Source organism: Apium graveolens, chromosome 2, assembly GCF_009905375.1.
Source record: "Apium graveolens cultivar Ventura chromosome 2, ASM990537v1, whole genome shotgun sequence".
Classification (NCBI taxonomy): domain Eukaryota; kingdom Viridiplantae; phylum Streptophyta; class Magnoliopsida; order Apiales; family Apiaceae; genus Apium; species Apium graveolens.
This window is the reverse complement of record NC_133648.1, coordinates 101,228-114,083: the sequence shown is the minus strand read 5'-3', so window position 1 is coordinate 114,083 and position 12,856 is coordinate 101,228.

Genomic DNA, 12,856 nt, shown 5'->3' with positions numbered 1-12,856 from the left:
CTTTTACATGTGTTCAATTCTAAAATGACATTTATAAAAGAACGACATCGGTCTTTAATGTGTCTTTTCATGCATTTTCTAGTTAGCTGCTTTAGTTACAAATGTTCTTCTGGGTATGATGACTAGTTTAAATATAATTATAAAAACTTATTTTCTTACCATTACACCTTAGGTCGACCCCCGTTGTAATTAAAATATTAATTAGGTCAAAACGGAGGCGTTCAAAAAGAACGGAGCCGTTCAGGTAAGAACGGAGCCGTTCGTTTTAGAACGGAGACGTTTGTTGAATATTGGAAATAAAAATTCATAAACTAATTTGAAAAAAAAAATTCTCAAAGGTGGACAAGTATTATGGAACGGAGGGAGTAATTCTCTTAACAATCATGTGGTTTTATGAGACTTTTACATGTGTTCAATTCTAAAATGAAATTAGATTTAATATAATAAATATAATTATAAAAACTTATTTTCTTACCATTACACCCGTTGTAATTAAAATATTAATTAGGTCAGAACGGAGTCGTTCATTTTAGAACGGAGGCGTTTGTTTAATATTGGAAATAAAAATTCATAAACTAATTTGGAATATTTTTTTCTCAAAAGTGGACAAGTATTATGGAACGGAGGGAGTAATTCTCTTAACAATTATGTGGTTTTTATGAGACTTTTACATGTGTTCAATTCTAAAATGACATTTATAAAAGAACGACGTCGGTCTTTAATGTGTCTTTTCATGCATTTTCTAGTCAGCTGCTTTAGTTACAAATGTTCTTCTGGATATGATGACTAGTTAAATATTATTAGTTACAATTTTTCAAGAACGTTTTAATATGAATTTTAATAAAAATTAAAATTGTGAAATTAGATTTAATATAATTAATATAATTATAAAAACTTATTTTCTTACCATTACACCTTAGGCCGACCCCCGTTGTAATTAAAATATTAATTAGGTCAGAACGGAGGCGTTCAAAAAGAAATGAGTCGTTCAGGTAAGAACGGAGCCGTTCGTTTTAGAACGGAGACGTTTGTTGGATATTGGAAATAAAAATTCATAAACTAATTTGAAAAAAAAAATTCTCAAAAGTGGACAAGTATTATGGAACGGAGGGAGTAATTCTCTTAACAATCATGTGGTTTTTATGAGACTTTTACATGTGTTCAATTCTAAAATAAAATTAGATTTAATATAATTAATATAATTATAAAAACTTATTTTCTTACCATTACACCTTAGGCCGGCCCCTGTTTTAATTAAAATATTAATTAGGTCAGAACGGAGGCGTTCGTTTTAGAGCAAAGCCGTTCATTTTAGAACGGAGGCGTTTGTTTAATATTGGAAATAAAAATTCATAAACTAATTTGGAAAAAAAAACTCTCAAAAGTGGACAAGTATTATGGAACAGAGGGAGTAATTCTCTTAACAATCATGTGGTTTTTATGAGACTTTTACATGTGTTCAATTCTAAAATGATATTTATAAAAGAACGACGTCGGTCTATAATGTGTCTTTTCATGCATTTTCTAGTCAGCTGCTTTAGTTACAAATGTTCTTTTGGGTATGATAACTAGTTAAATATTATTAGTTACAATTTTTCATGAACGTTTTAATATGAATTTTAATAAAAAATTAAAATTGTGAAATTAGATTTACACCTTAGGCCGACACCCGTTGTAATTAAAATATTGAAAATAAGTTTTTATAATTATATTAATTATATTAAATCTAATTTCACAATTTTAATTTTTATTGTGATTTTGCCCCGAAATCGCATGTCTTCGATTTTAAAAATTGAAAACCACAACCGCAATTGAACCGTTGGTTTTGGTTTCGGTTTTAAAAAACTTGGTTCGGTTTTTAACGGTTCATAAATACATTACAAGACTTTATACAATTTTATCATTTAGCAAAAAAAAGAATATGATTGATACACGCGGGGAATATTGAAAAAAAAAGATTGATTGATTTTTTTACTAAATATGTCAATATTATTTAAATATTATTTTTATCACATACACCATTTTTGTACATGTTTTAAAATGTTTGTGTTAGAATTGAACACAAACATATAATTTGATCTCCGCAACATTATCTCCTCTTGCTGTTGTAAATCAAATATCCTTTTCTCAAAGCTAGTTAGTTTGAAGCTAAGCTGCCCATTTCCAGTTTCTTTTCTCGAGATTTGATCAAAACTATTCTTCATGTCAGCTAGTAATTTCCCCTCCAGGACTTCTACTCCAGAAATAGATGTCACTCCATCTCCTGCAATTGCCCTTACTCCCACTGAGGTTGTTGAAAGAACAAATGGCCACTTGCAAAAGACAGCATGCAAGGAACCTTGGAGAAATTTCATAAGTGGATTTAATGCTGAATGAGCTAGTGTTAGCAAATAAAAGAAAAAAGGTAGAAATCAAAGGGTTGATAAAAGAGAAATTGGTTTTAATCGACGAAAGGGATTGCTTGATCAAAGAGGTTAGGAGATTGGAATCCATGAACTGAGAGAGGACCCTTACTAGTTAGTAGGGGTTCAACAGTTGAGTTTGTGATTTGGACCCCTATTTGGACCCTTGGTGGGATTCGATTCCGCTAAAAAAATATCCGAAAATTTGTAACGGATTCGGATATGAATTTAATACTATGTAAACGATTAATGATAATGATGTGTTTATTATCGAGTAAATAATGCTAATCATGCGATTATTATTGAATATATATTATTTTATAAAAATAATATTATTCGCTTGTTACTGGATCAGATCCTTACCGGATCAGATATTTTTTTGATGGAACCATATTCGCTATTTTTTTGATGGAACCATATTCGCTGGATCGGATCGAATCGGATTGGGTCGGATCTTCGATCTATTGGGAGGCAGACGCAAAACTAAATATTTATTAATTAAAGTGATTAAAATTCAAAACATGGGATTGATAATATTTTTTTAATAAATTCAAATATTTAAAATTAGAACGAGCTTGTTCGGTGAAATAAGGATGATTAGCATAATATTGACAATATTAATTAACAAAATAATATTGATAATTAAATTAAAATAATATAATTTGATAGAGAATAATATTATTACAAATTAACAAAGTAGCATAACATTTTGTTAAACTATATGTAATATAATATAATATAATAATTGTTAAACAATTAAAGAACATTGAATGAATGATTTTGAAATTATTCAAATAAGGGAAAACGAATACACACATCGCTCACACAATCCTCACACACATCGCTCTCAATTCAGCTCTCTCTCTCTCTCTTTATGTGTGTGTGTGGTACTCCCTCTCTCTCTCCCTCTCCCTCTCTCTCTCACGCATGTTAGTGAAATTGTAAATTTGTGTTGGTTTGTGCTTTTTGGCTGTTAAATGTGTAATTGGTGTTAATGGCTTCTTGGGCTTGAAGTGCCCTTGAGAGCTTCTTGGGATTTTTGATTATATGTATGTATGTATGTATGTATGTATATATATGTGTATTTTCAAGATTTGAGTTTTCGATTTTTGGGGATTTTTGTTTATGGTAGTGCTAATGATTGTATTGTGCTAATGGTGTGCTTAACTGCGAGGAATTTGAAGAACATGTATTGTGATGATATTTTAGTTTGTTAATTTTTCGGCTTTGATGGATTTACGTGTATCTTGATTTTAAATTTTTCGGCTTTGATGAAGTTGCAATAAATGATTTGGAATGGTTAATTCTTGATAATGTGAGCATGCGATTGTTGATGGAGAGTGGTGGTATTTATTCCAAAAATGGTATTCAGAAAATGAGTGATGGAAAGGGTTTCTTTCTGCGCTACAGGAGTTTATATATCTGGAAATACTTAACTCATTGGGTTTAATAGATTGAACTTTTAGGTTAGGTTTAGTGATATTCAGGGTAACACTAGTTTTTTTAGCTATTAGATACCTGAGCTTCCAGTAGGCAAGTAGCAAACGTAGAAATAAGATATAACAAACATCTTTAAGGACGAAACATCATATATTAACACTTGAAGTATTAATTTAGTTAAAGGAAATTAGGTTCGGTTGTATATGAATGACGAAATATTTATATAATTCATTCCAAACAATGTTGCATATTTATAAAATTAATTCCGTCCCATATTTAATATTTCCAAACAATATTTATCGAATATCGCATGATTATCATTAATGTCGTCCCATAGTTAAATTTATTGCACAGGCCACACAGCTTTCACGTGATATAAATGAAATTGTTGAACAAAAATTTTTATGCAGTAGTTTTGCTTTTGATTTCCATTTAGCAAGGTTGCAATTGCTTGTAAGTGTGTATTCTTGTATCTGAGAAGCTTTGTGATATGCTTGTGTTTGATGAAGTCAAATTTTTTTACCCTTTTACAGTTCACGTGCATCTCAATGGCATACACAATAAGAAGTCTTTATGATGAGCTTGATGAGAACTTTCAAAGACATTTAAATGAATCAGAAGATTCTAGATGTCTACTGAATCTGCTAAGGTTTCCAGCAGCAGATTTAATGCCTTGTCTAGTCTCTTATTTTCTTAAGTTCTACGATAAAAAGGATAATGTCTTTGACTTTAATGGGATAAAGCTCTGCATTTCCTCGGAAGATGTTCTATTTCTGACAGGCCTGCCCATTGACGGCGAGGCGGTTATTAGTAGTGAAAGCAGGGACCGTGATGGTTTTAATCGGGTTTTCCAACTACCAAGTGAGAAAACCAAAAGTAACAAAGTTCTGAGAAGTATAGCAAAAAATGTCAGCTTGGATGATGACACAAGGAAAAAGGTTGTCCTATTGTTGACCATTACTTGCTTCATAGTGTCCTCGTCTAATTCGGGGAGAGTTGCCATAACTTACCTGTGCTATATTGAGGATCTTGGCCGGGTGGACTCATTTGCATGGGGCGCGGCGCTGCTGGCCCGTCTGTACCATGCCATTGCTGAGTGTCAAAAAGGAGACGAGGGCGAGGGTCAAAGAACTGTGAAAAAGACTCTTGACGGAAATTCTTGGGTAATACTGGTAAGTTTTAAAATTTGTAATATAAAACTATGAATTTGACAGTTGAGCTATCATTTCTGTTGACTACGAATTTGACAACTTTTGACAGAGCTTTTTCATATTACGGATCCCGAAGCTCCGGGAGGCGCTTTCCCTCTATTTGAAGCTGCCCATCAATTTGAATGTAGAGCAGTTGCATGTTCCTTTCATGCCCCAGATTGTTGAACAGCTGCAGAAAATGTCACACAATCATAGAGCAGATTTTGAGGCATTCAAGGGCGTCCTGGATGACATCTTTCTTAATATTTCACATAATGTAAGTTATAAACAGAATTATTTCTATTCACATGATGTAACATCTTTCTGACTTGTTTGCTATCACAGGATGTTGAATGGACTCCTTATGCCAATTCTGACCATCCACAAAAGAAGTTTGGAACTCGCATTGGTCCAATAATTTGCAATAATTTTGTGGTTCACCATAGGCCAGCTATTGCATCTGGACAGTTTCCGGTTTTTGAAAAATATGATCTTGCGAGTCTGAATTGGCAGCCTCATAAAATAGAGTTCAAGAAGAACTGCGGAACCTGTGAGCAAGACTTTAAGAAGCATTACGAGAAGGAAGTTGATTGATGGAAGGCCAAAAAGTTGGCCGAGGAACTTATGAAAGAGAAGACTCCCAATGACAATGAGAAGGGAAGACCAAGGAGTCTCATTTGCACCCCTTCCTCATCTCGCATATGCTCACCCACACCTTATGACAATATGAAAGAGAAAACTCCCAATGACAATGAGGAGGGAAGACCAAGGAGTCCCATTTGCACCCCTTCCTCATCTCGCATATGCTCACCCACACCTTATGACAATAAGGAGGACAGCCCTGCAACTGCAGAATTTCAGTGGAATAGAAATGAGGAAAGGTACCTTGCTCTTCTAAAAAAAACAAAGTTTTACTAGTTTTTGGTGATATCGTAATCTTGTGATATCGTAATCTTGTTGCTCTTCACATGTGTTATTGCAGTAACAATATTACAGATCCTATGACAAATCCTATGAGACTTAATGTCTTGAATAGTCTGAATTCGGATACCTTTGTTAATGCGGATGTGATCATATTATACATAAGGTAAATTTAGTTTATGTTCAAATAGTTTTTTTTCACTTCTTAATCCGGATACCTTTGTTAGTTCGGATGTGATCTCTTTTTACATAAGAGTTTTTTTCTTTTTTTGTTAGGTATTTGAAGAGGACTGTATCTTCAGAAAGAGTTTCAAAATATCTACTTGAAAACTCATATACCTATACAAAGATGAAAACTGAATTTGGCAGTGTATCTCTCTCTCTCTCGCTTCTTTATTCAAACTTTTATATAAAATATCCACCGAAATCCGGCGGAACCTTATTTTTTTTCCTTATCCTTGCATTCAACAGGGTGTCTCCCAGGTAACATTAGCAAAAAAATTGTTGCTGGGAGGAAACTGTAATCAGTACTCATACATGCTATTTCCGGTCTTCAAATAGTGAGATTTCATAAATTGCAAAATAAGGTTTTTTTTCGGAAAAATGCTAGGAATTTTAGCTTATTTATTAAAATAAGTCAACTTTTCTGGAAAATAAGCTCCCAGACACCCCCATTACTTATTTAATTTTTCTGTTCTATTTTCGGGTGTCACAAATTTTAACCTTTTTATAGAGAAATGAAAATAAAATAAATTTAGTTAATTGACACATCATTTACAAATTAAATAATTAAACGACATCCCCTAATTATAAAAATAAATAAACATTTTATTTTTTTATAATGTTTATTGTAAAAAAAATATTTAATTACTAAAACCATTAAAATGAAACATGACACACGACTTTTACTAAGGAAACTTAAGATAAGAAACTTGATTGAGGTATTTGCAAAGGGCTTTGATAATCAAAGTCCTTTGCAAATACCTCAATTAAGTTTCTATAATTAGGGGATGTCGTTTAATTATTTAATTTGGAAATGGTGTGTCAATTAACTAAATTTATTTTATTTTCATTTCTCTATACAAAGGTTAAAATTTATGACACCCGAAAATAAAACAGAAAAATTATTTAAGTAATGGGGGTGTTTGGGAGCTTATTTTCCAAAAATTGACTTATTTTAATAAATAAGCTAAAATTCCTAGCATTTTTCCGAAAAAAAACCTTTTTTTGCAATTTATGAAATCTCACTATTTGAAGACTGGAAATAGCATGTATGAGTATTGATTACAGTTTCCTCCCAGCAACAATTTTTTTGTTAATGTTACCTTGGAGACACCCTGTTGAAAGCAAGGATAAGGAAAAAAAATAAGGTTCCGCCGGATTTCGGTGGATATTTTATATAAAAGATTGAATAAAGAAGCGAGAGAGAGAGAGAGATACACTGTCAAATTCAGTTTCCATCTTTGTATTGGTATATGAGTTTTCAAGTAGATATTTTGAAACTCTTTCTGAAGATACAGTCCTCTTCAAATACCTAACCAAAAAAAAGAAAAAAACTCTTATGTAAAAAGAGATCACATCCGAACTAACAAAGGTATCCGGATTAAGAAGTGAAAAAAAACTATATGAACATAAACCGAATTTACCTTATGTATAATATGATCACATCCGCATTAACAAAGGTATCCGGATTCAGACTATTCAAGACATTAAGTCTCATAGGATTTGTCATAGGATCTGTAATATTGTTACTGCAATAACACATGTGAAGAGCAGCAAGATTACGATATCACAAGATTACGATATCACCAAAAACTAGTAAAACTTTGTTTTTTTAGAAGAGCAAGGTACCTTTCCTCATTTCTATTCCACTGAAATTCTGCAGTTACAGGGTTGTCCTCCTTATTGTCATAAGGTGTGGGTGAGCATATGCGAGATGAGGAAGGGGTGCAAATGGGACTCCTTGGTCTTCCCTCCTCATTGTCATTGGGAGTTTCCTCTTTCATATTGTCATAAGGTGTGGGTGAGCATATGCGAGATGAGGAAGGGGTGCAAATGGGACTCCTTGGTCTTCCCTCCTCATTGTCATTGGGAGTCTTCTCTTTCATAAGTTCCTCGGCCAACTTTTTGGCCTTCCACCAATCAACTTCCTTCTCGTAATGCTTCTTAAAGTCTTGCTGACAGGGACCGCAGTTCTTCTTGAACTCTATTTTATGAGGCTGCCAATTCAGACTCGCAAGATCATATTTTTCAAAAACCGGAAACTGTCCAGATGCAATATCTAGCCTATGGTGAACCACAAAATTATTGCAAATTATTGGACCACTGCGAGTTCCAAACTTCTTTTGTGGATGGTCAGAATTGGCATAAGGAGTCCATTCAACATCCTGTGATAGCAAACAAGTCAGAAAGATGTTACATCATGTGAATAGAAGTAATTCTGTTTATAACTTACATTATGTGAAATATTAAGAAAGATGTCATCCAGGACGCCCTTGAATGCCTCAAAATCTGCTCTATGATTGTGTGACATTTTCTGCAGCTGTTCAACAATCTGGGGCATGAAGGGAACATGCAACTGCTCTACATTCAAATTGATGGGCAGCTTCAAATAGAGGGAAAGCGCCTCCCGGAGCTTCGGGATCCGTAATATGAAAAAGCTCTATCAAAAGTTGTCAAATTCGTAGTCAACAGAAATGATAGCTCAACTGTCAAATTCGTAGTTTTATATTACAAATTTTAAAACTTACCAGTATTAACCAAGAAATTCCGTCAAGAGTCTTTTTCACAGTTCTTTGAACCTCGCCCTCGTCTCCTTTTTGACACTCGGCAATGGCATGGTACAGACGGGCTAGCAGCGCCGCGCCCCATGCAAATGAGTCCACCCGACCAAGATCCTCAATATAGCGCAGGTAAGTTGTGGCAACTCTCCCCGAATTAGACGAGGGCACTATGAAGCAAGTAATGGTCAACAATAGGACAACCTTTTTCCTTGTCTCATCATCCAAGCTGACATTTTTTGCTATACTTCTCAGAACTTTGTTACTTTTGGTTTTCTCACTTGGTAGTTGGAAAACCCGATTAAAACCATCACGGTCCCTGCTTTCACTACTAATAACCGCCTCGCCGTCAATGGGCAGGCCTGTCAGAAATAGAACATCTTCCAAGGAAATGCAGAGCTTTATCCCATTAAAGTCAAAGACATTATCCTTCTTATCGTAGAACTTAAGAAAATAAGAGACTAGACAAGGCATTAAATCTGCTGCTGGAAACCTTAGCAGATTCAGTAGACATTTAGAATCTTCTGATTCATTTAAATGTCTTTGAAAGTTCTCATCAAGCTCATCATAAAGACTTCTTATTATGTATGCCATTGAGATGCACGTGAACTGTAAAAGGGTAAAAAAATTTGACTTCATCAAACACAAGCATATAACAAAGCTTCTCAGATACAAGGATACACACTTACAAGCAAATGCAACCTTGCTAAATGGAAATCAAAAGCAAAACTACTGCATAAAAATTTTTGTTCAACAATTTCATTTATATCACGTGAAAGCTGTGTGGCCTGTGCAATAAATTTAACTATGGGACGACATTAATGATAATCATGCGATATTCGATAAATATTGTTTGGAAATATTAAATATGGGACGGAATTAATTTTATAAATATGCAACATTGTTTGGAATGAATTATATAAATATTCCGTCATTCATATACAACCGAACCTAATTTCCTTTAACTAAATTAATACTTCAAGTGTTAATATATGATACTTCGTCCTTAAAGATGTTTGTTATATCTTATTTCTACGTTTGCTACTTGCCTACTGGAAGCTCAGGTATCTAATAGCTAAAAAAACTAGTGTTACCCTAAATATCACTAAACCTAACCTAAAAGTTCAATCTATTAAACCCAATGACTTAAGTATTTCCAGATATATAAACTCCTGTAGCGCAGAAAGAAACCCTTTCCATCACTCATTTTCTGAATACCATTTTTGCAATAAATACCACCACTCTACATCAACAATCGCATGCTCACATTATCAAGAATTAACCATTCCAAATCATTTATTGCAACTTCATCAAAGCCGAAAAATTTAAAATCAAGATACACGTAAATCCATCAAAGCCGAAAAATTAACAAACTAAAACATCATCACAATACATGTTTTTCAAATTCCTCGCAGTTAAGCACACCATTAGCACAATACAATCATTAGCACTACCATAAACAAAAATCTCCAAAAATCGAAAACTCAAATCTTGAAAATACACATATACATACATACATACATACATATAATCAAAAATCCCAAGAAGCTCTCAAGGGCACTTCAAGCCCAAGAAGCCATTAACACCAATTACACATTTAACAGCCAAAAAGCACAAACCAACACAAATTTTCAATTTCACTAACATGCGTGTGAGAGAGAGGGAGAGGGAGAGGGAGAGGGAGAGGGAGAGAGAGAGAGTACCACACACACACAGAAAGAGAGAGAGAGCTGAATTGAGAGCGATGTGTGTGAGGATTGTGTGAGCGATGTGTGTATTCGTTTTCCCTTATTTGAATAATTTCAAAATCATTCATTCAATGTTCTTTAATTGTTTAACAATTATTATATTATATTATATTACATATAGTTTAACAAAATGTTATGCTACTTTGTTAATTTGTAATAATATTATTCCCTATCAAATTATATTATTTTAATTTAATTATCAATATTATTTTGTTAATTAATATTGTCAATGTTATGCTAATCATCCTTATTTCACCGAACAAGCTCGTTCTAATTTTAAATATTTGAATTTATTAAAAAAATATTGTCAATCTCATGTTTTGAATTTTAATCACTTTAATTAATAAATATTTAGTTTTGCGTCTGCCTCCCAATAGATCGGAGATCCGACCCAATCCGATTCGATCCGATCCAGCGAATATGGTTCCATCAAAAAAATAACGAATATGGTTCCATCAAAAAAATATCTGATCCGGTAAGGATCCGATCCAGTAACAAGCGAATAATATTATTTATATAAAATAATATATATTCAATAATAATCGCATGATTAGCATTATTTACTCGATAATAAACACATGATTATCATTAATCGTTTACATAGTATTAAATCCATATCCGTATCCGAATCCGTTAAAAATTTTCAGATATTTTTTTAGCGGATCCGAATCCCACCAGGGGTCCAAATCACAAACCCAACTGTTGAACCCTTACTAACTAGTAGGGGTCCTCTCTCAGTTCATGGATTCCAATCTCCTAACCTCTTTGATCAAGCAATCCCTTTCGTCGATTAAAACCAATTTCTCTTTTTTCAACCCTTTGATTTCTACCTTTTTTCTTTTATTTGCTAACACTAGCTCATTCAACATTAAATCCACTTATGAAATTTCTCCAAGGTTCCTTGCATGTTGTCTTTTGCAAGTAGCCATTTGTTCTTTCAACAACCTCAGTGGGAGTAAGGGCAATTGCAGGAGATGGAGTGGCATCAAGTCTTGAAGGGGAAATTACTAGCTGACATCAAGAATAGTTTTGATCAAATCTCGAGAAAAGAAACTGGAAATGGGCAGCTTAGCTTCAAACTAACTAGCTTTGAGAAAAAGATATTTGATTTACAGCAGCAAGAGGAAATAATGTTGCGGAGATCAAATTATATGTTTGTGTTCAATTCTAACACAAACATTTTAAAACATGTACAAAAATGGTGTATGTGATAAAGATAATATTTAACTAATATTAACATATTTAATAAAAAAAATCAATCAATCTTTTTTTTTTCAATATTCCCCGCGTGTATCAATCATATTCTTTTTTTTTTGCTAAATGATAAAATTGTATAAAGTCTTATAATGTATTTATGAACCGTTAAAAACCAAACCAAGTTTTTTAAAACCGAAATCAAAACCAACGGTTCAATTGCGGTTGTGGTTTTCAATTTTCAAAATCGAAGACATGCGATTTCGGGGCAAAACCACAATAAAAATTAAAATTGTGAAATTAGATTTAATATAATTAATATAATTATAAAAACTTATTTTCAATATTTTAATTACAACGGGTGTCGGCCTAAGGTGTAAATCTAATTTCACAATTTTAATTTTTATTAAAATTCATATTAAAACGTTCTTGAAAAATTGTAACTAATAATATTTAACTAGTCATCATACCCAGAAGAACATTTGTAACTAAAGCAGCTGACTAGAAAATGCATAAAAAGACACATTAAAGACCGGCGTCGTTTTTTTATAAATGTCATTTTAGAATTGAACACATGTAAAAGTCTCATAAAAATCACATGATTGTTAAGAGAATTACTCCGTCCGTTCCATAATACTTGTCCACTTTTGAGAAAAAAAAATTCCAAATTAGTTTATGAATTTTTATTTCCAATATTAAACAAACGCCTCCGTTCTAAAATGAACGCCTCCGTTCTGACCTAATTAATATTTTAATTACAACGGGGGTCGGCCTAAGGTGTAATGGTAAGAAAATAAGTTTTTATAATTATATTAATTATATTAAATCTAATTTCACAATTTTAATTTTTATTAAAATTCATATTAAAACGTTCTTGAAAAATTGTAACTAATAATATTTAACTAGTCATCATACCCAGAAGAACATTTGTAACTAAAGCAGCTGACTAGAAAATGCATGAAAAGTTCTATTTTCCTCCATGCTCAACAACTTTTTTAATTTTGTTTTTTATATTATACACAGCCGCCATTATAGCTTAGCAATTGTGTGCTTCCTTCACGAGGAAGAAAACTTGGGTCTAATTGTTCTTCATATGGATTCGATGTCAGCTCACAATAGCAATGAAGTGTTCGATATAATTGAATGGTAAGAAGTGAGGCCTTTCGCTAACTAATTCTTTG